Source organism: Phocoena phocoena, chromosome 2 (assembly GCF_963924675.1).
Source record: "Phocoena phocoena chromosome 2, mPhoPho1.1, whole genome shotgun sequence".
Taxonomy (NCBI): domain Eukaryota; kingdom Metazoa; phylum Chordata; class Mammalia; order Artiodactyla; family Phocoenidae; genus Phocoena; species Phocoena phocoena.
This window is the reverse complement of record NC_089220.1, coordinates 166,852,977-166,878,538: the sequence shown is the minus strand read 5'-3', so window position 1 is coordinate 166,878,538 and position 25,562 is coordinate 166,852,977. Positions and strand designations below refer to the sequence as shown.

The window sequence follows — 25,562 nt, the reverse complement described above, 5'->3', positions numbered from 1 at the left end:
CTCAGGGAGGGAAAGGGCACAGCAGTACGTCAAGGGCCCTGAAACTCACGCCAGAGACAGAAATGACTGGTCAGAAACGCCTCCGGAAGAGACTCAGCAGTCACTCTAGAGCAGTAGTCGTGATGAATCAGCAATGCTTTTGCTACAAATGCTAATCTAATACAGTAGTGGGAAGTATGGGTAGGCATGTGACACTTGGAATCCAGGAATTACTCCTTCCTTTCTCATGTGCCCCTGCAGAAGTGCCGGCGTGGGCTTAGTGCCCTACTAACCTCTGTGGGTTGTTTTGGTTGTAGAGCCTCTTCTAATTAGGAAAGGCAGCTGGAAGAGATGGCTTCCAGAAGCTGCCCCAATTAGAATTCTGGTAAGGACGCACGTCTGAAGTTCATGTTGGCCTGTGTTTAAGAAATCTGAGAAGTGAAAATGTACAGTGGTAGCCCTCTTCCTATGAAGATAATTTATTTAAAAATATTATCTTAATTGAAGTATAGTTGCTGTGCAATATTATACGTTACAGGTGTACAACAGTGATTCACAGTTTTTAAAGGTTATACTCCATTTATAGTTACTGTAAAATATTAGCTGTATTTCCTGTATCGTACAATATATCCTTGTAGCTTTTTTAAAAAACTTATTTATTTATGGCTGCATTGGGTCTTCCTTGCTGCGCACGGGCTTTTCTCTAGTTGCGGCGATCGGGGGCTACTTTTTGTTGCGGTGCGCGGGCTTCTCATCGCGGTGGCTTCTCTCGTTGCAGAGAACGGGCTCTAGGTGCGTGGGCTTCAGTAGTTGTGTTACACGGGCTTAGTAGTTGTGGCTCACCGGCTTTAGAGCGCAGGCTCAGTAGTTGTGGCGCATGGGCTTAGTTGCTCCGCGGCGTGTGGGATCTTCCCGGACCAGAGCTCAAACCCGTGTCCCCTGCATTGGCAGGCAGATTCTTACCCACTGCGCCACCAGGGAAGTCCTATCCTTGTAGCTTATTTTATACCTAGTAGTTTGTACCTCTACATCTCCTACCCCTATATTGCCCCTCCCCCTGAAGATAATTTCTTAAAGATGAAAATAGGATTTTCCCCTTATTCCACTGCTTTCTGAGCCCAAGTCACTCAGGAAGATATTAATTAGGCCTCTATTGTTCAGTTCTTTAAATCACTTCTAACTGTTGTTGAATTGTAGGCAGGGAAATAATTAACTATGGAAGAAACATAGCCTGGCTTTATTTCTTTATTTGAAGCAAAATCCACTCACTTTTAATGCAGATCACTTTGGACCAGCAAAAAAGGATAATTTTTTCTGATGTTTTAAAGGTAGTGTTCTTGTAAGAATTAGAATTGTTAGTCATTTTAGATGATTAATGAGTATGTTTTAATTTGAAAACCAATATGTAATTCAGTTTGTTTCTTTTATTGGATAAATTTAAACATATTTCAAAAGGATGGGTTAATGCAGACTTTTTCGGGGATAATGGTTTTTCTGTCAGCAGTATTGTTAAGCTAATCTCTCCATACAGAACACATATACTAGAATAAATTATCCCTAATATTAGTTATACAAATTCTTAAATTAAGATCTCTTTCTACTATAATAGTACTGTAATAGCACTATGCCTGGGTTTTTTTGAAAGTTGAGTTAGATTTATCCAAACTAATAATAATAATATTGAATAATTGACTACAGTGTAAAAGTACTATTTTAAGTGCTTTACAAATATTAATGCATTAATGCCAACCACAGCCTGCTGAGTTAGGTATAATTATCCCCATTTTACATTTGAAGAACACGTGCCACAGAGAGTTTGAGAAACTGTCCCAAGATCACGGAGCTGGTAGAGAACGGGGCTGAGATGCAAAACTAGGCAGCCTGCTCAACAGCACGGAGGCTGGACCATGTCTCTCGCTGCTCCCAGAAGGACCCCGTCACTACAGATCAGTGTGGCAAGGACCTCATTTCTCTGAGCTTTCCTGTCTTCTTTTGTAAAATGACAAGGTCATCTTTCGAGATCGGTAGGGTTCCTGACAGATTTGAATTTATAGAATCTTTAAAATCCTGGGATGTCTGCGTTAAAATGACAGATTGTCCACACGTATTCGATTTACATTCTCCCCTGAAATGACAGTAATATATTTTATATACACTATATATAAAACCTCACGTGGCACACTGAACAGGAGACAAGATAATAGTGCCAGGGATAATGGACCTAATGGCACGGGGTGAACAGGCCCCAAATGCCTGCAGGAATGACACGGAGAGCCTAGAGAGACTTAGGGCTCCAAAGGTGTCAGTGCAGTGGACAGTGGGCTCATATCTGAACAGACCATTTGGACTTCCTGGTTGCACTACCCCAACTCCATAGTTTGAAGTCATGTGACTGCTCTCTTCCCCTTCCAACCCACCCTCATCTGCCTCTTCCACTGTTGCAGAAAATTGAGGATTAAATTTTTAGAAAAAATGAACCAAAAGGTGTCAAAAGTGTGGACATCAAGTAAAGCAGAGGCCTGGGGGAATTCAGCTAAAATTTCTATATAAGATTTTGGGACCATCCTTGGCAGTCAGGCGTATTACTACTCCCACCCCCATCTAGTAAATCCATCTGTCGTCACTCTCTGCCCCCAATGGACACATAACTCCTTACAAAGGACTTTTCGTGTGTCTCACTTTTAAATACACTTTTAAAAACGAACAAGCAAAACAGTCTCTAACGTGAAAGAGGAAGACTACACAACACGAAACAAAACAAAAGCAAAAAACATATAAAGGGAACTCCAAGAAAATAGAAGTAAAGCAGGGAATAGAAGAAAATTTCAAAATATTATGTTTAATAATATTGAACATAGGTCAAAAATGAGATATTGTATCTCCAAAGCAAGAACAAGACTCTGGAACAGAAAAAGAGAAGACAAAAGGGGAAGGAAAATTCTTGGAAGTCAAAACTATTTGCATGGTAGCAGATACTCTTGTTTGCCTGTCGAGAAACCATTCCTACCCCGACCATAACTTCTCCACCTCCCACTGCAGAGGCTGCTGATGCCGGCATCTCTCTTTCCTAGCCTCCCTTGCACTTAAGAAGTGGGCATTTGACACAGTAAAAGGAAGCCCACTGTGAGTCTTCTCAGAGGGAATAGCTTGTTTCCCTAATGAAAGGCAAACCGTGGGAGGAAACTCTCTCTCTTCAGCAAGGTGGGATTTTGTGACCGAGTGACTCATTGAACTGTAGCAGTCTTCTCGGGACCACAAGAAGAAGTGTAAGGACTCATCTAATTACTGAGGATGGCGGGAAGGAAAGAGGGATAGGGCCTGCGTCCTCAATGGCGCCACTGAGCCAAGGAGCTAACTCTGATCTCTAGGGCAATGGAAAGACAGGACGATACGGCAATTGGGCCATAAGAGGGAAGGTCTAAAGTTTAGGTGAAGGAGACAGCCTTGTCAGGAAGTGGGAGATGATGCTTTTGGGGGTTCTTTGAGCACAAGATTGCCATAGGCTAGTCATTCAACAAATAATTATACTATGGGTCAAGCCCTGTTCTAGGTACTAGGGAGACAGGTGTGAACAAAACAAATTTCTTGCCATTCTGCAGCTAACATTCTAGGTAAAGCAGACAGGAAATTTAAAGTAAGACAAAAACAAGAAAATACGAAATGTGTCGAGTAGTGAAAAATAGGGGGAAATAAAGCTGAATCAGAGAGATAGGGTGAGCTAAAGAGGGTCATGGGAGGAGTAGTCAGGGAAGGTGGACTTTAATTGAGGGTCATTTGAAGCAGAGACTGGAAAAAAACAGAGAACAAACCATACGGATAAGGGAGGTAAGCCCCCAGCAAAGGAACAGCAAGTGTAATAACTCTTAGGTGAGAATGTGCTTGGCACCTTTGGAGAAAAGCAAAGGGGACCAGAGAAGTGTAAGTGAGGGGAGATTGACAGGACATGAAGTCAAAGAAGTAACAGAACTAGAATCACACGATCTGACTTATATTTTAAAGGTTAAGTCTGTCTGTTGTGTTGAGAATAGAAAGAATGGGGTAAAGGTTGAAGCAGGGAGACATTTGGAAGGCCATTACAGTAATTTGAAAGATGATAATAGCTTGAATCAGGCTGGTTTCAGAAAACGTGGGGAGAAGTGTTTGGATTCTGTATACGTCTTAGAGTAAAGCCAAAACCATCAGCCAAATTTGCTGCTGTGATGGATTTGATGTTGCGTTTCAAGAGCGACTCCCAGGTTTTGGGCCTGAGCAACAGTAAGGGCTGAGCTGCCATTTGCCTAAAATGAGGAAGAGTATGAAAAGAGGAGGTTTGCAAAGGAAACCAGGAGTTTGGTTTCAAGCTATTTTTCTTCTTGCTCATTTGAGACAAACAGCAGCTGGATATGCCAGTCTGGAGTTCAGAGAAAAGGTTGAGGATGAAGAGGTCAATGTATAGGAGGAATTTAAAGCCATGATAAAGGATGAGGTCACCCAGGGAGTAGGTGGAGAAGAGATCCAAGGACTGAGCCCCGGGACATCCTAATATTTAGAAACTAGGAGGGCAAGAAGAAACTAGCACAGGATTTGGAGGAGAAGCAGCCAGGGAGTCATGTCCTGGAAGCCGAGTGGAGGTGGGGCTGATCAAAAATGCAACTGATCGATGAGTAAAAAGATTGAAAATTCACCTCCAGATTTAGCAAGATGGAACTTGTTATTGACCTTGACAAGAGCCCAAGTGTCTTAAGGAACAAAGAGAGAAGGACAGGTTCAGCAAATGATGCTGTCAGCAATAGCAGCTAACCTAGACAACCAGTCATCAGAAGTGGGGTACAACACTGGAAATGACTCCTTGCCTAGGAGATGTGTGCGATTCTAACATTGCCTTCGGGGAAATAGAAGCCAAATGTTGGACAGGGTCATTAAGAGGAAAATAATGGTAAATAGTAATGGTTTTACCTTTAAGTTGAGTAGTAATTCTCTCCAAAGCTCTTACTTATTTGGAAGCATGGCTTAGGAAGCTAGAAGACCCATTTCCCTGTCCAGGTGTCAGAGGTCTTTGAATAAGGCAAGCGTAATAAAGAAGAATGTGGAAACCATGAGCATAAACTTTAGAATAAAGATGCATCTGATGCAAATTCCAGTATCACATACTAATTTTTGGTACCAAGTTACTAAACCTTTCTGAATCTGAGTATTCTCATCTCAGGCTGTTCATGCCTATCTCATGAGAGGACTTTATGAGCAATAAATTAGATAGCCTGTAGAAGACCCCTAGTACAGATTCATGCAAATTGATGATCAATAAATAACAACTCTGATTTATTATTATCATTATTATTATTATTATATCCTAGTTAGGGTCTGAGGTAGAGGCCACTTGCTTTGATGTGGAGAAGATGAAGCATTTGTTGACATGAACCTAGTTGGAGAAGGAGTTGGCTGTGCCTGCAGTTTCAATAAAATTCTTTGAAAGGCATTTCTTATGGCCCAGACCTTGTAAGAAGCAGAGCAGGGCTGAAGGCCATATTTTCTCGATATATTCCAAAACAAATTTCACTGACTTCTCTTAAACTCTCCTCTTTAAACCAGATCATAGCATGTGTTGAGGTTAAGATAATACCACACCCCTGGGATGCTGAGGGCAGAAACCTTGAGCAGGAGAGAACACCTTGCTGCCTAAGGATGTTGCCAGGCCAAGAAGTACATCTTCATGAAGCACTCGATGGCTGTAAACCTTCATTCTATGTTTTCCTCTCACCCTTACGCATTTTTACTTTAGAGCACTGTGTACACATTGGTTGGTTCTGTTCTCACTGGTTCACAAAATAGAAAGCAGATAGCAAATGCCTAAGAAATAATTCTGTGGAAGTACATTATGACTTGCTTTCTATTTTCACAGTAACTCAGACCAAACTGGAATCTTTATAGTAGAAAGTGTCACATTCCTCACACTTGAGTAAAATATTTAGAAATTTAGCAGATGGGTTCTATGTCCTAAAACAATGTTTACTTGTAGCTATTATTGACTTCATTTTCTTATTTAAATATGTAATTTTGAGTCCTGGCTCTACAATTTGTTTTTTCTAACTGACTTGACTCTGAAACTTTATGGCATTGAAACACTTGAGCCAAGAGGTTCGTAGGGCTGTGTTGGTTTTGGATTTTGTTTTTGTATTACAGTTCATGGTCATTTAATTTATCAACATAAAAAAATTCAAACAAACGGATATTCCCAGAAGTCAAGTAATTTCCCCAGAGGGAAAATAAAGTGCCATTAATTCCTAAAGTTTAAAATCTTCTAACTCTCTTTAATAATAACCATGGAAATCCTATTTCTTCACATGTGACTCAAAGAAAGATTTGTTTGTGCATCTTGAATGCACAGCTGCTTTGTATGTTTCCTGAGCTTCACTTACATGCGTTCTAGTCCGTATACGAGAGGCAAATAGATTCTAAAAATCTCTTTAAAATCACTGCCCGAGTGACCTTTACCCTTAGTAACATCTGACTATAATCTGAATGAAAATACATTCTAAAAGGGGCATTGGAAATCATTTAAGTTAACTCAAAAGGGTCATTTCTGGCTGAAATGACACAAGTTTATTATAATTAAAAATTGCATTAAGCATCTCACAAACCTAACATACACATGAAGTTATTTAATGGGTCAGGCTTAAAGGAACTTTAAGATTGCTTGATGTTATTGCCTGACAGCTTTACACGCCCCTCTCTTTGCTAACCTAACTGTGAACTAACAAGAGGAAGACAATTACAAGGTTATCTCTTTTTCAGCATAGCGTTCCTCTACTGGGTGACTCTGCCTTGGAAACTGGGCAGCCCTAGAAAAGATAGTGTTTTCTCCATAAAGTAGCTGAAATTTCAATGGCAAATCGTATTAGAACCATTCAAGAGGCCATACTTGAAATCCTTCCTTTTTTTTTTTTGCGGTACGCGGGCCTCTCACTGTTGTGGCCTCTCCCGTTGCGGAGCACAGGCTCCGGACGCGCAGGCGGAGCACAGGCTCCGGACGCGCAGGCGGAGCACAGGCTCTGGACGCACAGGCCCAGCGGCCATGGCTCACGGGCCCAGCCGCTCCGCAGCATGTGGGATCGTCCCAGACCGGGGCACGAACCCGTGTCCCCTGCATCGGCAGGCGGACTCTCAACCACTGCGCCACCAGGGAAGCCCCCTATTTGATTTAGTGAAAAGATTTTATTATACTGTATTGTCAAGCCTAATTTTTAAAAAAGTAAATGGGTAATATTTTCTGAAATGAAAATGTAAACAGTTTCTCTGTTCTTACAACTGTAGTTTTTGACTTAGTAAAGGGAAGACTTTGGAGGGTTTTGAGTGGAAAGTGACAGGATCTGACTTTTGGTTTAAAAGGGTCACTCAGGGGCTTCCCTGGTGGCGCAGTGCTTAAGAATCCGCCTGCCAATGCAGCGGACACGGGTTCGAGCCCTGGTCCAGGAAGATCCCACGTGCCGCGGAGTAACTAAGCCCATGCGCCACAACTACTGAGTTTGTGTGCCACAACTACTGAAGTCCGCACGCCTAGAGCTCGTGCTCCGCAACAAGAGAAGCCACCGCAATGAGAAGCCCGCACACCGCAACGAAGAGTAGCCCCCGCTCGCCACAACTAGAGAAAAACCCACGTGCAGCAATGAAGACCCAACGCAGCCAAAAATAAAATTAATAAAATTAAAAAAAAAAGGATCACTCAGGATGCTATGCTTAGAATAGAATGAAGGGGCAAGGGAGACCACTTAAGAGGTTACTGCAGTAATCCCAGTGAGAGATGGTGGAGCAGAGCGGGAGCAGTGGAGGTGGTGAGCAGTGTCAGATCCTAGATACATTTTAAGATAGAGCCAGGAGGATTGCATTGTGAAAGGAAAGAGGATAACAGGTGTCAAGGCTGACTCTAAGGTTTGGGACTTAGGCACCTGTTGGAGGAAAATATTTGCAAAGCATATCTGATAAAGGTCTCGTATGCAAACATATGAAGAATTCTTATAACTCATTAATAAGAGGACACATAACACAATTTTTAAAAATAGGCAAAAGGATTGAATAGGCCGTCCACCAAAAAAAGATAAACGAGTGGCAAATGAGAACCCAGGAAGATTCCCAGCATCATTAGCCGTCAGAGGAATGCACATCAAAACCATGAGATACCACTTCACACCCACTAGGATACCTATAATCAAAGAGTCAGAAGATGATGTCGAGAAATTGGAACCCTCATACACTGCTGGTAGGAATGTAAAATGGTATAACCGCTTTTAAAAACTCTGGTAGTTTCTTATATACACTTGCCATATGACACAACAATTCTGCTCCTAAGCACTTATCCAAGTGAAATAAAAACATGTTTTACACAGAGACTTGTATACAAATAGTCATAGCAACTCTATTTATAATAACTAAAACTAGAAATAATCTAAGTGTCAATGAACCAGAGAAGGGATAAACTGTGGTACTTCCGTGAATAGAACACTCCTCAGCAATTAAAAAGAATGAACTACGTGCAAAGAATAATACACACAGCAACATGGATGAGTCTCAAATGCATTATGCTAAGTAAAAGAGCCAGACTAGAAAAGTTACATACTGCATGATTCCATTTCAGAGAAATTTTACAAATACCCAGAACTATCATAACAGCAAGCAGAACAAGGTTTGCCAAAGGCTGCAGGTAGAGGGGAGGGGAAACAAGGGGGCACAGGGAGCTTTCAGGGTGATAGAAGTATCCTATATCATGATTGTCATGATGGAGACATAGCTGCATACATTTGTCAAAACTCATTGAATTATATGCTCAAAATTGGTATATGTAACTGAAACCTTAAAAGAGCAAATTTTTTAAAAAGTAGCTTTAAATATCACTGTCTTTATTTTTGAGGTTAGTATATTTTAATTGTTTGAGATTCAATAAATAAATGCACAGGTGTATAGTGCATAAGCAATCTTGAAAAAAGCTACTAAAGGGCTTCCCTGGTGGCGCAGTGGTTGAGAGTCCGCCTGCCGATGCAGGGGACACGGGTTCGTGCCCCGGTCCGGGAAGATCCCACATGCCGCAGAGCGGCTGGGCCCGTGATCCATGGCCGCTGAGCCTGTGCGTCCGGAGCCTGTGCTCCGCAACGGGAGAGGCCACAGCAGTGAGGGGCCCGCGTACCGCAAAAAAAAAAAAAAAAAAAAGCTACTAAACTCTCTGGCCATCTGTCTCCTTACCTGTAAAATGAAGACCATTGTTCCTGATTTAGTGGGGTTTTTTTTAATCTGGAAAGTCGTGTATAATAACTATTTTTGTAAATGGTTTTGAATTTTAATTGTCTCAAGTTCAGTTTTTATTTAATGGAATCCAGTAGTGATTCATAGGGTTGTTATCCTTTTGCAGTGAAGTAAGTGGGCTTGAATTATTTTGTAGACTTGCATTTTTGAATACTCTATTTTATTGAGACTGAATAGATCTATAATCAGATATTCCTGAGGGGAGAAAAAGTCTTTTGCTGTCATACAAACAACTGGAAATTCTAGGTTTTTAGTTGACTCTCACAGAGCTAACATAGATTACAGGATTGACTGTGATCATACACTGCATTTTCACATACATTATCTTAATCTTCCACAGCCTTTGAGACGGCTGTCATCGTCCCCATCATATACATAACGAGATAAAAATATATGAGTTGTTAGATGACTTGCTCGTGGTCACCCAGCTTGTGATTGGTAAAACCAGAATTAACTCTTAGTTTTTTAGGCTTTATGCCCTTTCCTCAACCAAAGGTGTATTCTTCCCCTAGTCCTTAAAATATATGTAAGTTGTCTGTCACTCTAATAATGGTTCTTAATTTGCTGAGACCCCATCTCCTGCCATGGTTCAGCTCATGAGACAGATGTTTTTTTTCATTTTGTTGGACTGAATCTGCGTGGGAACCCGGCAATGTTGATAGAATCTGGCCATAGCATTAAGAAAGGTCCTTGCACAGCTAAATTAGCCCCCTGCCTAATTTCATTGAAGTGTGTTTCCTGGACTTTCAGTAGGAGGCAAGATGAAACAAAGTGTCATTTTTCAATATAGAGGGTAAATGTGGAATAAGAACCTTTGAAACCTAAATTTAGTGCCAGGAAGAGCACACTAGACTTTCACTATTGGAAGAAAGGGACGTACCGCCCCCCCCCCCTTCACAAAGCTGTAAAAATTAAGAAGAAATATACACAATATTTTAAAATTCATCCACTTGACTGACATTTGCTGAAAGTCTGTGCATCAGTGATTCTGCTAGATCCTGCGAAAACACAAGTCCTACACAATCCCTGTCCTGAAAGGGACCCACAGCCTAGTAAGGGAGACAGTGCCAACAATGAATGCTGAACAGTGAGATCACAGGTAATGGATGTATGATTCCCAGCTACTTATTAAAAGTCCTGCAATCTCTCTCTAATCTTTGAGGTAGATGTTCTTATCGCTACTTAACGTACGAGGTGACCGAGGCTCAGGAAGGTTAGACACCCTGTTTAAGGTTGATCGCCCCAGGGTGGGAGCTGGTGTTTCAAATGGATGCCCTCTCTCCTGCATCCTCACTCCAGCCAGAAGTCTGTTTTCCTCCGGTGTAGCTGGATTTGAAGGGCTGTTTGGAAAGGGGGTAACTCCTGACGTTCATCTGTTGCCTCCCGAGTGGAAATAGGTCTCAGATCCAGTGAAGGGCACGGTTGCACGTGGAAAGTTCTAGCACTCAGCCCTTCCCAGCCCCTTCCAGCCCTGGCTGTGCCGTCATTCCTTAGGGGAAAAACTGGACACTTTGTCACTTGGTATATTTCTTCCTGCCTGAGACTGTGAAAAATATCAAAATATGTAAATAAACACTGTTTAGGCATTAAAAATATTGCCTTGAAATACAGCATGGAGTCTTCCAGTACTTTATTCGATAAAGGATAGAAGGCATGTTCAATTAAATGCAATTCATCAAAAATGTACTGAGGGCCTTCTGTACCACAGGGGTGGGCATACAAGCATGTGACGTAGCCTTGGGCCTTGGGGGACTTTGTTATAGATGGAACCACAGTCAGTGAAACTTTATTCTAAAAGGCCCTATTCAACATTCATGTTAAATGTCTTGGACCATATCCTAGAAAGCAGTGTTACCCTCAAGTAAAATTTTCCCACATTTAATGCTCAAAACACTTGGTTGCTAGAAAACTCTGCAAAGAAATTTTACTGAAAATCAAACTCTGAGGGCAAAGGTCATGACATTTTGTTGCCTGGCTCCAGAATGAAATAGTCTTTTATTCTGTGTTCTCTACTGATACTGGGTTAGAATACTTCACTTTGAAATGTGTTTGGATGCAGTTTTAAAACGAAAAAGGACAGAAAGAGAAAGAAGGAAAACAATCATTCCAAATATTTTTTTTATTGTTAGACATTACATTTGAAAGACTATAACTTCTTCAGTGGTTTTATGGATTTTCAGAGCTCAAGTGAAAGTGTAATAGCTCTAAAAATGATTATGTTGCTATTTTCATAGAAATGTTTTTTTTTTTCTGAAGAATTTGCCTTGAAGTGATTCAAGTCAGATACTTTTATCCTGTGGGAATTCTAACTCATAAACTCACTATCTCTCCGTCTCCATTTCTTGGGTCATTTTCCATTTTTATACTTATCTACACTATCCCATTTTTCCGTAATGTGTTCATGTGACTTTTATATTCAAGAAAGTAAGACATAAGCTGCTTTATATGCTGAGTGGATATAACTATGACATAACTATATGCCCATATTCCAAAGAAATCCATTTAAGGAAAGATAAGCTAGCAGCAAAACCAGGAAAAGTGCCAAGATCGCCTGGCATCTTGTCCATTTCTCTATTCCTCTGACCCCATGCCTTTCAGAACCAGGGCCTGTGATGCTTAAATGGGAGCATGCAGCCAGGGGCCCTCAGGACAGCTCTGAGGAGCAGCTGAGGCAAAGCTCTTATATGTGTGGCTCCCTTGAAATGAGGTCTTGTAGCAATCTCACTTTTATTTCCTTGATAAATAAAAATGTTCCAGTTCACTGGCCTCTTAGCAGAAATGCCAAGGATATCAAAGAATTAAAGAGAGCCTTTTGTGTTCCTTCTGTGTGGTCTATATTCTGGCCATTTACCAAGGGAGATATTATTCTGTTTGTTTCACATGGTAAGACAAACTCATTCATTCACTCATCCGAGTCATCAGTTCCAGGTATCAGCGAGGCCCATCTGCGTCTAGGAGTTTGCTAGTGTGTGTGTGTGTGTGTGTGTGTGTGTGTGTGTGTGTGTATGCGCGCGCACACACGCGCACGCACGCATGCTAGTGTTGGCATCTAAATTATACCACGTTTTTGTAATTCTTAGTATTTCTTCATATCCAACATATAAGGATCCTCATGTGATGGGTGACCCAGGCCTCCCTTGACTTCGGAGAGGACCTGGCAGCCACGCTGTCATCAGGCATATACACAAAGCATGGGGAGCGGAGAGAAGGTGGGGGAGGCTTCCTCAGCTGAGTTATGAAGGCAGAGTAGGGTTCTCTTTGCAGACAAGAGGAGACAGCAGTTAGGCTGAGAAAGCAGCATCTACCACTGCACAGGGACAGGAGGAAGCCTGATCTGGGATGGATGGAGGACTGGGCACATGGGGCGTGATAGGAAACAGGTCTGCAAAGATGGGCCTGGTCAGCCTCTGAGGAGTCAGCCCTGATGCTCTGGGCCTAGAAGATGAGTGTTATGTGTAGTGAACTAAGTTGGGCAGAGAAAGACAAATACTGTGTGATATCACTTATATGTGGAGTCTAAAAAAACAAAAGCTAGTGAATATAACAAAAAGAAACAAACTCATAGATACAGAGAACAAACTAGTGGTTACCAGTGGGAAGAAGGAGGGGAGAGGGCAAGATAACGGTAGGGGATTAAGAGGTACAAACTATATAGACTACTGTGTGTAAAATACATAAGCTACAAGGGTGTAGTGTACAACACAAGGAATATAGCCAAGATTTTGTAATAACTATAAATGGAGTCTAACCTTTAAAAATTTTGCATCACTATGTTGTACATCTGAAATTTATATAATATTGTAAATCAACTATACCACAACTTAAAAATGGAAAAAAATTTTGAATTTAATTAAAATCTTTTATTAAAATGTAATTACCTTGAGCAAAGTGCTCAAATTGTGAGTGTACAGCTCACTGAACTTTTCACCAAGTGAATATAAATACACTTGTGTAATCATCACCAGTTAACTACAAACAGAACATTACCCATGGCTTCTTTATTAGTTTTCAACTTTTTTATCAGAGTATAGTTGATTTCTAGATAGATAGATACAGCTAGATATTCTTTTTCAGATTCTTTTCCATTACAGATTATTACAAGATATTGAATATAGTTCCCTGTGCTATACAGTAGGTCCTTGTAGTTTTGGTTTTCAACTTTCAAGAGATGCTCAGTAAATAACAATTTACCTAGTCTGTGAAGATGACCCAGTCATTTCTCACAGAAGTCTCTATACCGTGTTATTCCATTCATAGTGGGAAACCCGTGCCAAATAATCTACTCCGTCTTTTTTTTTTTTTTTTTTTTTTTTTTTTTTTTTTTTTTTATGCGTTACGCGGGCCTCTCACTGTTGTGGCCTCTCCCGTTGCGGAGGACAGGCTCCGGACGCGCAGGCTCAGCGGCCACGGCCCACGGGCCCAGCCGCTCCGCGGCATGTGGGATCCTCCCAGACCGGGGCACGAACCCGCGCCCCCTGCATCGGCAGGCGGACTCCCAACCACTGCGCCACCAGGGAAGCCCTCTACTCCGTCTTTTATGGTCTTAGGGGAATCAGTAGATATTTGTTGAAAGACTAAATGAATGACTACCCAAGTCAACAATTATGGTGGAGCACCAAGAAAATGAGGGAGGAAACAATCTAACTATAATCTTGTTAGACGACATTTGCTTACTTTCTCTCCTATCTCCTATTCCTAAGACCATATCACTGGGTGGTGAGAGGAGAAAGCTCTCTAAGCTTTATTGTCACTCTCTTTGGTTCCAAGTATGAAGAAAAATGTGAAAGGCAACTTCTTCTAGGGCTTCTAGAAAGAGCCAGAGAGGCTGTTTGCACTGGATTGGATTTACGAGGACTAGATTCTAGCCCTGGTTCTGATGTGACCTTGTGAATCACAAGGTCTCGGACAGAAGTTGACTGGGTCTCTCATCTGTGCAAGGACAGAAGTAGACAATTGCTAGAAATTACTCCTGCTCTAAGATTCCAACACCCACTCTTTCGCAATGACTGGCTGTAGCTCAGGGTGCAGCCTGTGGCCATAGAGCAGATAAAAATGACCTGGGCCCCACTGTAGAAAGCCGTGGCATGGGTCCACGGCTCTGTGAGTTGGCCAATCCTACTAACCAGGCAGACATTCATGCCTGACTAGAATGTGAGTTGTCGCTTTGCAAAAGAGCAATTTGAAGATTAAGGGGGGAAAAAAAAATCCTGGGCAATCACATCCCTCTACCATCCAGCTAAATGGGCAGCTCTGATGAGCAATCCATCGATTGCTCCAAGCCATCAGCCTTCTTCTTCCATCCGGATTTGCTGGTGCCGAATTTTCACTGCCAAAAGCAACTCCGCCTGTGTAGGCTCCCCTCAGATTAATGGTGCAGGAAATGCAGTGATGTCCGTGGTAGGGACTCTGGGGCTTTGGACCTTGTGGATGGATACCTCCTGTGGCAAGTAGTCATGCCCTTAGACCATCTCATTTGGGGGAATTGGATATTCATAGATGCTCAGGAAGAGAAATTCACTGCAAGTGCAGTGATCTAATACAGTAAGACATTCTGGGTGACTAGAACCATGACACCACGACATGGGGAAGATAAGAAATGTTCTGTTTCAGCCTTTTTTCAAACACACTTTAGTGTGTATTAGTGAGGTTAGGCAGTGGTAGTCATCTCTCTTCCATTGGTAACTTCTGTTTTTGTCTTACTGTGACAGCGTGCACGCACTCTCACCCTTGCCAGTTTCCTTCCTCTTCTAATTGCTGACATTCTGCCAGAAAAGATGGTTTCTTTCTCACACAGTTGCAGGTTCCTTTTTTCATAGTGACTTGATGTTACCCTGCTCAGCCATTCAAGAAACAGGAGCCTGACAATTGAGAGATTTTTAACTGTGGCTTGCAATTCACTACACATACGTAAAGGAACCAAGATACAATTTCCTATTAACTTGTGTGATGATGTTTGAGGCATATGATTCTGAAGAATTTTAGAAGACTAGACACATTTCTGATGATAAATTATGATTTCCAGGTTTTAATTACTTTGTACTATGATAGTTTGAGGTTCAACTTTCAGACTAGAAATTTCAGATTCTCATTTCAAGCACCAATTCATGACAGGTGGCCATGAGGTAATTTCCTTTCTTAAGGACATGTACAGGAAGCAAGGTTCTTCCTTTTTAAATGCAGCCTTTATGCATAGATTTTATTTATATAAAATGTGCATCCCTAGTCTTTGTAAATAGCACTCAGCCCAGTTATTTTGGTTTTTTATAATTCTGAAAATAAGCATGTACAAAATTTAGCAACTAAAATCCAAACTCACTGGGCTTGCAAGCAATGTTATATAGATCTGTTCATTTGGTTTGTAGGAGAAATGACTGATTTTTAAAAAAAAAATTCAATGAATGAATTTGAGGAGACAATTTAAAATAAAGAGCTATGTATCCCAAAGACCATTTTTTTTGGTCACCAGATTAGCACATTCTTATTTCTTTACATCCACTCAAGATTCTAGAAGGGTCTGAGGTATTGCCTGTCTGTTAATTAGCCAGAGTAAGAGGGCAACTTCTCAGGAGCTGCAGAAGTTAATGGGAAAAATTCAGATGCAAAAATACTGTTACCTAAGGTTACATAAAAAGTCAGCTGCAGAGAAGCAATTTCAGAGTTTCTGATTTTTTGGTTTCCATTTGGACCAACACTACTGCCATGGTCTTTTTCTCATGTCCCCTTGATATTGGTTTAGGTTTTCGCAAGAATTCGTATTTGGAAAGAAACTCTGAAGAGGCAAATATTTAAGTTTTCTCAACTTAGCAACATAATAAATAAAATAAATGGCGTGTTTTTCAAAAGAGAGAATTAGGTTGCATCAGATAATTGGGTGAGCTGTGGAATTCTGCCTGCTGATGGGCAGTAAGCAATGACTAAAGTTGTTTTTTTTTTAATTGATTTTCAAACCTTCACCAGCTAGCAGTCTCTACAGATCCGTTCTCTTCATAAATAAAATCTGTGCATTCATTTCCAATTCATCTTCAACCTACTTCCTAAATCCTAAGAGTCCACAGATATCCACGTCTGAACAATAAAGAAAATCGGTAAAAGCAGCAATATTGTTTAATTTGGAATACTTCCTGCAACATCGTTGGCTGTTCTCTAATGGAATTAGAGCATTTCACTGTTGTGGTAACATGTTTAAATGACCATCATTTGTCATGTGATTTGTCTCTACTGTCTTGAAATCTTGGTTTTTTAAAGACTCATGTCGGATTTCTCTCTAAAGTATGTGGTTCAAACACGGCGTCTCTAATGATAGCATGATAGAGTCCACTTGCTGGTTAGTTAGAAATCAGTATGTTTTAGAAATGCTAGATTTCAATGTAGTAGATAAGTTTCTGTTTCCCATAACCAGCTCTTACCCACTGTGTTTTGTGGAAGATATGAAGCCTTTCATCAGTTCATCTGTCTGGTCCCATTCAAGCAATGTGGCCGGGGGAGTCATGCACAGGGTGACCCCTATCCAGTGTCCTTTATCCCAGAGCACTTCCCAACCACCAGAGGAATCCCTTTACATGAAATAAAAGAAGACAGAGTTCCCCTCTAACCTCGTAAAAAGCCTAGGCCCAGCTATTGTGGAGAGGAAGCACTGACAATATCACCGACTGAACTCGTGGGAGACACACATGGGAGTGGCTCCCCAGGTCCTAGCAGCTGGCCAGGCGGCCCTGACTGCACTGTCTCATCCTCTCCACGCCTCTCCCAGGGGCTCCAAATCGCCCCCTCAATCACAGTGGTCGATTTCAGAGCAGTTATCTGAGACAAGGCAGGCTAATCCTTCCAGGTCATGTATACAATGATTGGAATAAACATGTGATCCATCCAAACCAATCAAGTCTTCCTTGGAATTTATTACAGGGGGACATTGTTTTCTCTTGGGTGATGAGGTTGTTAGGTTGAGCCCAGAGATGGAGTGGAAGCAGACACATGAGAAAGAGAGGTCCTGAGCCTATCTGAGTCCCTGGTTCAAGATGCCCTGTATCCATCCTGCCTTCCTATAAGCTTAGTCATTCAACTCTTCCTTTAATCAATTGCCTTTCTGTTTAAATTAATTCAAATGAGGTTCCTATCACCTGCACTTGAGAAAAGCCTGAGTTGCACACGTATCAAAAAGAAAAATTTCGGACTTCCCTGGTGGCGCACTGGTTAAGAAGCCGCCTGCCAATGCAGGGGACACGGGTTCGAGCCCTGGTCTGGGAAGATCCCACATGCCGCGGAGCGACTAAGCCCGTGTGCCACAACTACTGAGCCTGCGCTGTAGAGCCTGCGAGCCACAACTACTGAGCCCGTGTGCCACAACTACTGAAGCCTACGTGCCTAGAGTCCATGCTCCGCAACAAGAGAAGCCACCGCAATGAGAAGCCCGTGCACCGCAAGGAAGAGTAGCCCCCGCTCACTGCAACTAGAGAAAGCCCATGCGCAGCAACGAAGACCCAACACAGCCAAAAGTAAATAAATAAATTAAAAGAATAATTTCAAACTCACAGAAAAAGAGGTCAGATTTGTGGTTTCCAGAGGCAGGGGTTGGGAGGTGGGGGGAGGGGGAACTGGATGAAGGTGGTGGAAAGGTACAAACTTCCAGTTACAAGATAAAAAAAGCACTAGTAATGAACCACATGATGGATATAATTGACACTGCTTTCTGTTATATGGGAAAGCTGTTAAGAGGGGAAATCCTAAGAGTTCTCGTCACAAGAAAAATATGTTTTTCCTATTTCTTTAATGTGTCTCTATGAGATGCTGGATGTTCCCTAAACTTACTGTGATCATCCCTTCATGATGTTATGTGGGAGTCAAACCATTACACGGTGCGCCTGGTATGTGGTGCGCCAGTGCTGTATGTCAATTACATCTCAATGAGAAGGGAAGAAAAAATAAAAATAATAAAATATTTTTTTAGAAGAGTAATTTATGATACCACTTTCAGTGGCCGGTATGCACCCCATCGTATGTGTATATTTACAGATTTTTCAGGTAGCCCACTATTATTAGACATTTAGATCCCTTAAAGCAGCGGTCCCCAACATTTCTGGCAGCGGGGACCGGTTCTGGGGAAGACAGTGTTTCCGCGGAGGGCGGTGCGGGCGGAGGATGGTTCAGGCGGTGACGTGAGCAATGCGGAGCGGCACCTTCGCTCACCTGCCCGCTGCGCGCCCCCTGCTGTGCAGCCCGGTACTGGTCCGCGGCCCAGGGGTTGGGGACCCCTGGCTTAAAGTGCTCCTGCAAGGTAACTAAGGCTGTGATACACATCCTTATTCACAAAATGTTGTGCTCATCTCTGATCCTTTCAGTCGGCTAGCTACTTAAACCGTGTGCCCTTTGAAAGCTTTTGATACCTTATCGCCCGATTTCCCTGTCAAACAGTTGCATTTAATGTGTATTCCCAGCGGCGGTTCATGAAAGTGGCTGTTGTTTTCACAGTGTCACCACCTCGGGATATTGTCATTCTATTTAATATGTTTCTCAATTTCATAGGCAAAAAGTGCCAACTCACTGTTTTTTCAGTTTGTACTTCTTGGGAAAAACAGGTCATTCTTACAAAGAAGTCCTGAATTTCCCTCACGTTGTAGAGCCTCATGCTGGTGGCACTGTTATCACTCCACTGGGCCTCCGTGGCTGACTGACTCACGCTATCAAAATGCTAACAGAGTTTCCTGCTGTCAGAGGGTTCTGTCAGAACATCACTTGCCTAATTTTGATCCAAAATGCCAGCAACCCTCTTCGTTCTGAGAGGAGGAGAAGAGAAAAAGCATGAAGCAAACATAGAAGGTAGCAGGAGCGTTTCTGCTTTCATTTGTCCGGATTTGTTAAGTTTAGACGTGGTGACTGAAGGGCAGATGGGAAAGCCCTTTCTCTGGCAGGGAAACCGACCCTAAAGAGACTTTCTTTTGACCCAGATTGCTCTCGATTTTTTAACGCGTTCACAGTAGTTTCTCCTGGTATGGAGTTGGAATGACCTTGGATTTCACAGAGGCACAGTGCCCCTCCTTGCAGGTGGAATGACTCACGTTCTGTCCTTCCTCTGTCGCGGTTCCAAATAGGGTGTGTTTGCTCTCACGTTTTTCCCTCCCTTCCATTACGAACAGACTAAATCTAGCATTACATTGTCAGAAGTTGAACTTAGTGAACTCTGGGATTCTCATGAAGGGGCTCGAGTGAAGAAGGGCCAGGTCTTACAATTAAAGGCTTCAGGAAGCATCCTTCAGGGCACGTGCCATTGGCTTCTGTGCCTTTTTGTCCAGCCCCTTCTCTGCATATTGCAGTGTGAGTGTGATGTGGCCAAAGAGAGCTGATGCTTGAGATTTTTCACTATGACAGCACAGAATAAGAAAGAAGGGGGAGGCACTATTTTCATTTTATTTTTAGATTAAGTGTGTGTTGTCCTAGCTTCCATTGGTCTGAGAATTACTCTATGAAAAAATTTTTCAATAAAGTCTACTAGTATATCATTATTATTAATGTAGTGGGTTAAAAAGATTTCATTAAGCCATGTTGATTTTCATTTTTAACCAGTCTATTATAAGTAATATATATCTATATATTAAGTATTAAATACATATTTCTATATTTAAATATATATGTATATATATATATTTTTTGGCCAGCTTCAACTCTATCCCTCATAGACTTTCAGGCCTTCTTTCACTTGTGTTCCAGAACTACAGCTTTCCCCTAAGCTTACATCAGGTCCCCTCATATGTAGAAAACTACTTTATCTATTTGAATAAGAAAGTTTAGAGATTTCCAGAAGAAAGGAAAAAAGTACATGGACACAGAATAGTTTATAGAATATACGTTTCTAATTTAATCTTGGTATAAGTCACAACTTCTCTAGACCTCAGATTTTATAATTATAACAGGAGAGTTTTATCATTAGAAGACATAACACAGGTAGACTTTTAACTTCAGACCTGACTGGGTAGCCAGGCCCCAAATCTTTCACAGACCAGAAACTATTTCCCCTTCTCCTGAATTTTAACGCAGTTCCCTCTAGTTCTTCACCTACTAATAGGGCCAGACGGTAGTGTTAATAACAACCACTGATTCCTATTCTGGAGCCAGAACAGGTTTGAGGTTCAGAGAGTGGATTAACTTGCTCTGTGGGGCACGTAGACCAGGAGTGGTTGAACCTGGACTTGAACCCATGTTATCAAGCTACAAAGCCATGATCTCAACCACTGAACTGTGCTGTCTCCCAGCAGCCTGGTGGTTCTCAAACTTTTCTTTCAGCGCTGAAGCTTTTTAAGTGATATCTTCCCTAGAACCTCAACAGTGGAGCTGCTCTGGGTAAGTGGGAACCCGCGTTTCAGCAGCTTTGCCTCATCTCCAAGCCTAGGTTGGCACCACGGTGCTTTCACGGAACCCTCAGCTGCAGGAGGTGGGAAAAGAAACCACTGTATTCCCGTGACTACACGCGACCGTGATGGAGCAAAACTCACCTTCCCTCCTCCCCAGAGATTCTGGGTGAAGAACAAGCAGTCGGGGTCCACAGAGGCAGAGGCCCAAGAGCATGACTCACAGCTTAAGCAGCAGTGCCAACAGCCAAAGGGCCATCAGAGCTGCCGTATTTTGATGCTTCCTTTGAGGGCCGCAGAAATGTTATCAGGAGACAAGCAGCGTCTGCGCTTCCTCTGCCTTGACCCTCTCACATTTCCAGTGGACATGATAAGGAAGGAACCCTCAGGCCTTCATTTTGGAGCACTGCTGCCAGTAGCATTGCCAACTTCATTAGTGTTAATTTGTATCTTTTTTAAATTTTTACTTTTGGCCACGCCGCATGTCTTGCAGGATCTTAGTTCCCCAACCAGGGATCAAACCTGGGCCCCAGAGTGGAAGTGCTGAGCCCTAATCACTGGACCACCAGGGAATTCCCAAATTTGTATCATTTTCATGAAGTTCACCATAATGGTCAAGTGTGAGAACTCTGCCATGGGCAGGCCTGGGTTCCCATTCTGGCCCTGCCAATAAGTAAGTGAGCTTGGACCAGCTATTTAACTAAGATGCCATTTTCTCATCTAGAAAATGACATAAAGCAAGTAAAACACAGCACAGCATCTATCACAATAAAGGGTAGCTATTAATAATATTATAAGTTAACAAAACATGTTTCTAGTTATAAGAAGAATCCAAAAACTCTATTAATATATATGGTTATTTAATTAAGAGATGGACCCATGAAAACTTTTTTTCTTTTTTTTAGTTTGGATACTTTCCTTCTGAATTGTATTTGCATTTTTTTAAAATGATCTCCACAGTAAGTCCAGTTAATATCCATTGCCACACAGTTACAAATTTTTTTTCTTCTTATGAGAACTTCTAAGATGTACTCTCTTAGCATGATATAACGTACAGCCTGTTGACTATAGTTAATAATAATACTAGTAATAGTATTGTATATTTGAAAGTTACATTTGAATTTTAAGTGAGTTTTCTCTCATTATGTAATATAGGATGTGCTACTTCCATTTCGTGGCACTTCAGTCAGAAGTGCCATTATGAAGAGGGATGTTACATGATCAGAGTTTGGGTGGATTTTATTATCTATTGATAAGCTAAATCCCAGGGTTTTAAGAGACTTTGGAAACTCCTTCCTCCCGTTCTTCTTAGCCAAATAAAAAACAGAGTTATAAAAATTGAACATCCTATGTGGCAGGTTTGGGAATCATTAATGCATCCTTAATATCTAGCCATGTCTGCCAGTGGTAGCAAAATCTGCTTTTAGGTCTTTAATGCTCCAGAAATAACTAGTGCTTTAATAGAATCTGAAATGTTAGTTTTCTAGTGAAGAAGAATATTGCTTTCATTGCCTCTTGCCTCCTGAAATACCTCAGTCCCTTTCCACTGTGGACCAGTGTATTTATAACACCCGCAATTTGTTATTAAATTTCAGCTGTTGAGTTAGGTGTGCTGGAAGGGCCTGTGAGCACAGAACCACAGCTACACTACCTAATTGGCCCCAGCGGCATTAATCATTAGATAAATGGGAGGAGAAGAGAATTTATTTTGACTGTAGGGGTAAAAACCATAGTGCACAGCCAATCTGAGCAGATGAGAATCAGGGGTGAACATGCAGAAGAAACAGATGGTGGTGAGTAAAGAGAAGGAGGCCAGAAGTTTTACATAAAACGTGTGACTTAATCAGAACCCTGGCGACTTGAATGGGATTTAAAAGCACATCTGAAAGATGTTGGCCTTGTTGGTCTGTATGGTGGAAGCGGAGTTAGAGCACTTGGAGCAGCTTCCTAGAACTTTTGGCCACAGTAGGGTGTAAATTATGTAACAATCAAAACTGTTGATTGATTTTTAATTTTATTTTTTTAAATTTATTTATTTTTGGCTGTGTTGGGTCTTCATTGCTGTGTGCAGGCTTTCTCCAGTTGCGGCGAGCGGGGGCTACTCTTTGTTGTGGTGCACGGGCTTCTCATTGCAGTGGCTTCTCTTGTTGTGGAGCACGGGCTTTAGGTGCACAGGCTTCAGTAGTTGTGGCATGTAGGCTCAGTAGCTGTGGCTTGCGGGCTCTAGAGCACAGGCTCCGTAGTTGTGGCGCACGGGCTTAGTTGCTCCGCGGCACGTGGGATCTTCCCGGCCCAGGGCTCGAACCTGTGTCCCCTGCATTGGCAGGCGGATTCTTAACCACTGTGCCACCAGGGAAGTCCCTGATTGATTTTTTTAAACTGAGTTTTTCATTTTGGTTTTTTGTTTTTTTTTACATTTTCTAATACTTCAACCAGATGTGAAGTCCTCTTTGAAAATGGCCAGTCAGCAAGCAGTGTTACAGGCACACATGGGCACAGCACACTTAGCACAGGATACTTGACAGTGTGAGGCATTTCCGTGTCCTAGTGCACAGCACCCCCTTTGAGCCCGCCTCCTTGGCACCTGTTGTTGGACATGGCGGCAGTTTTCACTTGGGTGGGGCTGTTACAGATACAGCTGCTATGAACATCTGTAACAGCCCTTGTGTGGACACGAGCTTTCTTTTCTCCTGGGTAAATACCTAGCGGTGAATGCCTGGACTTTATAGCAGACACATATTTAACTTTCTTAGAAACTGCTCAACTGTTTTTCAAAGCGGCTGCACCGTTTTATGTCCCCTTCAGCAGTGTGCGAGAGTTCCAGTTGCTCTACATTCTTACCAACATTTGGTATGGTTTTTCATTTTAGCCATTCAAAGGAATAAAGGTATCTCATTGTATTTTAGTTTGTATTTCTTTAATGAATACTGATGTTATATGTTTCTCTTTCCTTTTGCTTTTAACCACTTTGTTTCTAAATATGTGAAGTTGGTTCTGAAGGCAGCATATATCCAAATATCTTCTACTAACTTTGCAACTTTTCTGTAAGTCTGAAGTTATTCCAAAATTAAAAGTTTTTGTTTTTAAAAAGACTTAAATACTAAGAGAAAAAAATCTTTTATATTTACTCATGTAGTTACCATTTCCAGTGCTTTTCATTTCTTTGTGCAGATCCACATTCCCTTCTCATAATCATTTTCCTCCTGTCCGAAGTTCTTCCTTTAACAGTTTTCGTAATACAGCTCTGCTGGTGATGAATTATTTCAGCTTTTGTTTGTCTGAAACCATCTTTATTCCACCCTCAGTTTTTGAATGATAATTTTGGGGGGTATAGAGTTCTAGGTTGACAGTCCTTTTTCAGTACTTTAAATGTGTTTTTCCATTATTTCCTCACTTGATTTGTTTCTAATCAGAAATATATTGTCATTATTACTTTTATGCTTTGGTGTAGTTTTCTTCATGTTGCTTGTACTTGGATTTCATTGAGCTTCTTAGATCTGTGGACTTATACTTTTCATCAAACATGGAAGTTATTCAGCCATTATTTCTTCTAATTGTTTTTTCCCCACTCCTCGTTTTCAGGGACTCTAATTACATGTCTATTAAGCCATACCCTAAAATTGTTCCACATCTCTTTGATGATCCTTTTGTTTTGTTTTTTTTAAATTCTTTTTTCTCTGTTCCATTTTGGATACTCTGTTGTTGTCATCAAGTTCACTAATCATTTCTTCTGCAATGTCCCAACTGCCATTAATCCTATTCAGTTGTATGGCTTCTCTGTTGCTGCATGACAAATTACTACAGATTTAACAGCTTAAAACAACATACAGGCATAAGCTCGTTTTATTGTTTCACTTTATTTAGTTTTGCAGATAGTACACTTTTTACAAATTGAAGTTTGTGGCAACCCTGTGTCAAGTAAGCCTGTTGGCACCATTTTTCCAACAGCATTTGCTCCCTTTGTGTCTCTGTGTCACATTTTGCTAAGTCTCATAATTCTTCAGACTTGTTCATATCATTATACTTGTTATGGTGATCTGTGATCAGTGATCTTTGATGTTACTATTGAATTATTTTGAAGCACCCGTATAAGATGGCAAACTTAATTGTTGAAATGACAGCGCAGGATTTAGAATATTACATAAAGTTAGTTGATAAAGCAGCAGCAAGGTTTGAGAGGATTGTTACCGGTTTAGAAAGAAGTTCTACTGTGGGTAAGATGCTATCAGTCAGCATTGTACGCTCCAGAGAAATTGTGCTTGAAAGGAAGAGTCAATCGATGCGGCAGACGTCACTGTGGTCTCATTTTAAGAAGTTGCCACAGCCTCTCCAACCTTCAGCCACCGTCACCCTGATAGGTCAGCCGCCATTAATGTTGAAATAAGACCCTCCACCAGCAAAAATATTACAGCTCACTGAAGGTTAACATTTTTTAGGAACAAAGTATTTTTAAATTAAGGTATGTGCATAGTTTTTTTTTTAGACATAATGCTAAATAGCACACTTAATAGAGTACAATATAGTGTAAACATAGTTTGTATATGCACTCGGAAACCAAAAACTTTGTGTGACTTGCAAGAGAGTAAATCTTGTCTTTTTTATTCTGTCTTGACAAGAAACAGAAGTCGCAGAGCCTTATCCAAAGTATAATGAAATTTTGAAGCTACAACAGTAATAAAATTCATTGCCTTAACATTTTTTAAAATTAGGAAAGCAAGGTGTATTAGGAAATAGCTTCACGAACTCCATTGTGTTAAAGACATCGTGACTTTTACAGCAAATGAATGTGGCATAGCCAGAGGAAGATTATATAAATGCCAAATAAATACCTGAAATTTCCAAAACCCAAATGTCATTTTCTATGTCGCTTTGACCTTTGGCATTACCAGTCGGTAAATACAAAATTGGATCCACATATGAGTACGCCGAAAGTACATTGAATTGGGGTTGAACGTTTCCCATCTGCCCAATGAA

General features: G+C 41.4%; 1 protein-coding gene across 1 annotated transcript in view; it reads left to right on the top strand.

Annotated features, from left to right (window-relative positions):
- The window catches only part of PRTFDC1 (phosphoribosyl transferase domain containing 1), a 90,212-nt gene that overhangs the window by 26,619 nt on the left and 38,031 nt on the right, over positions 1-25,562 (top strand). The window lies entirely within an intron of this gene.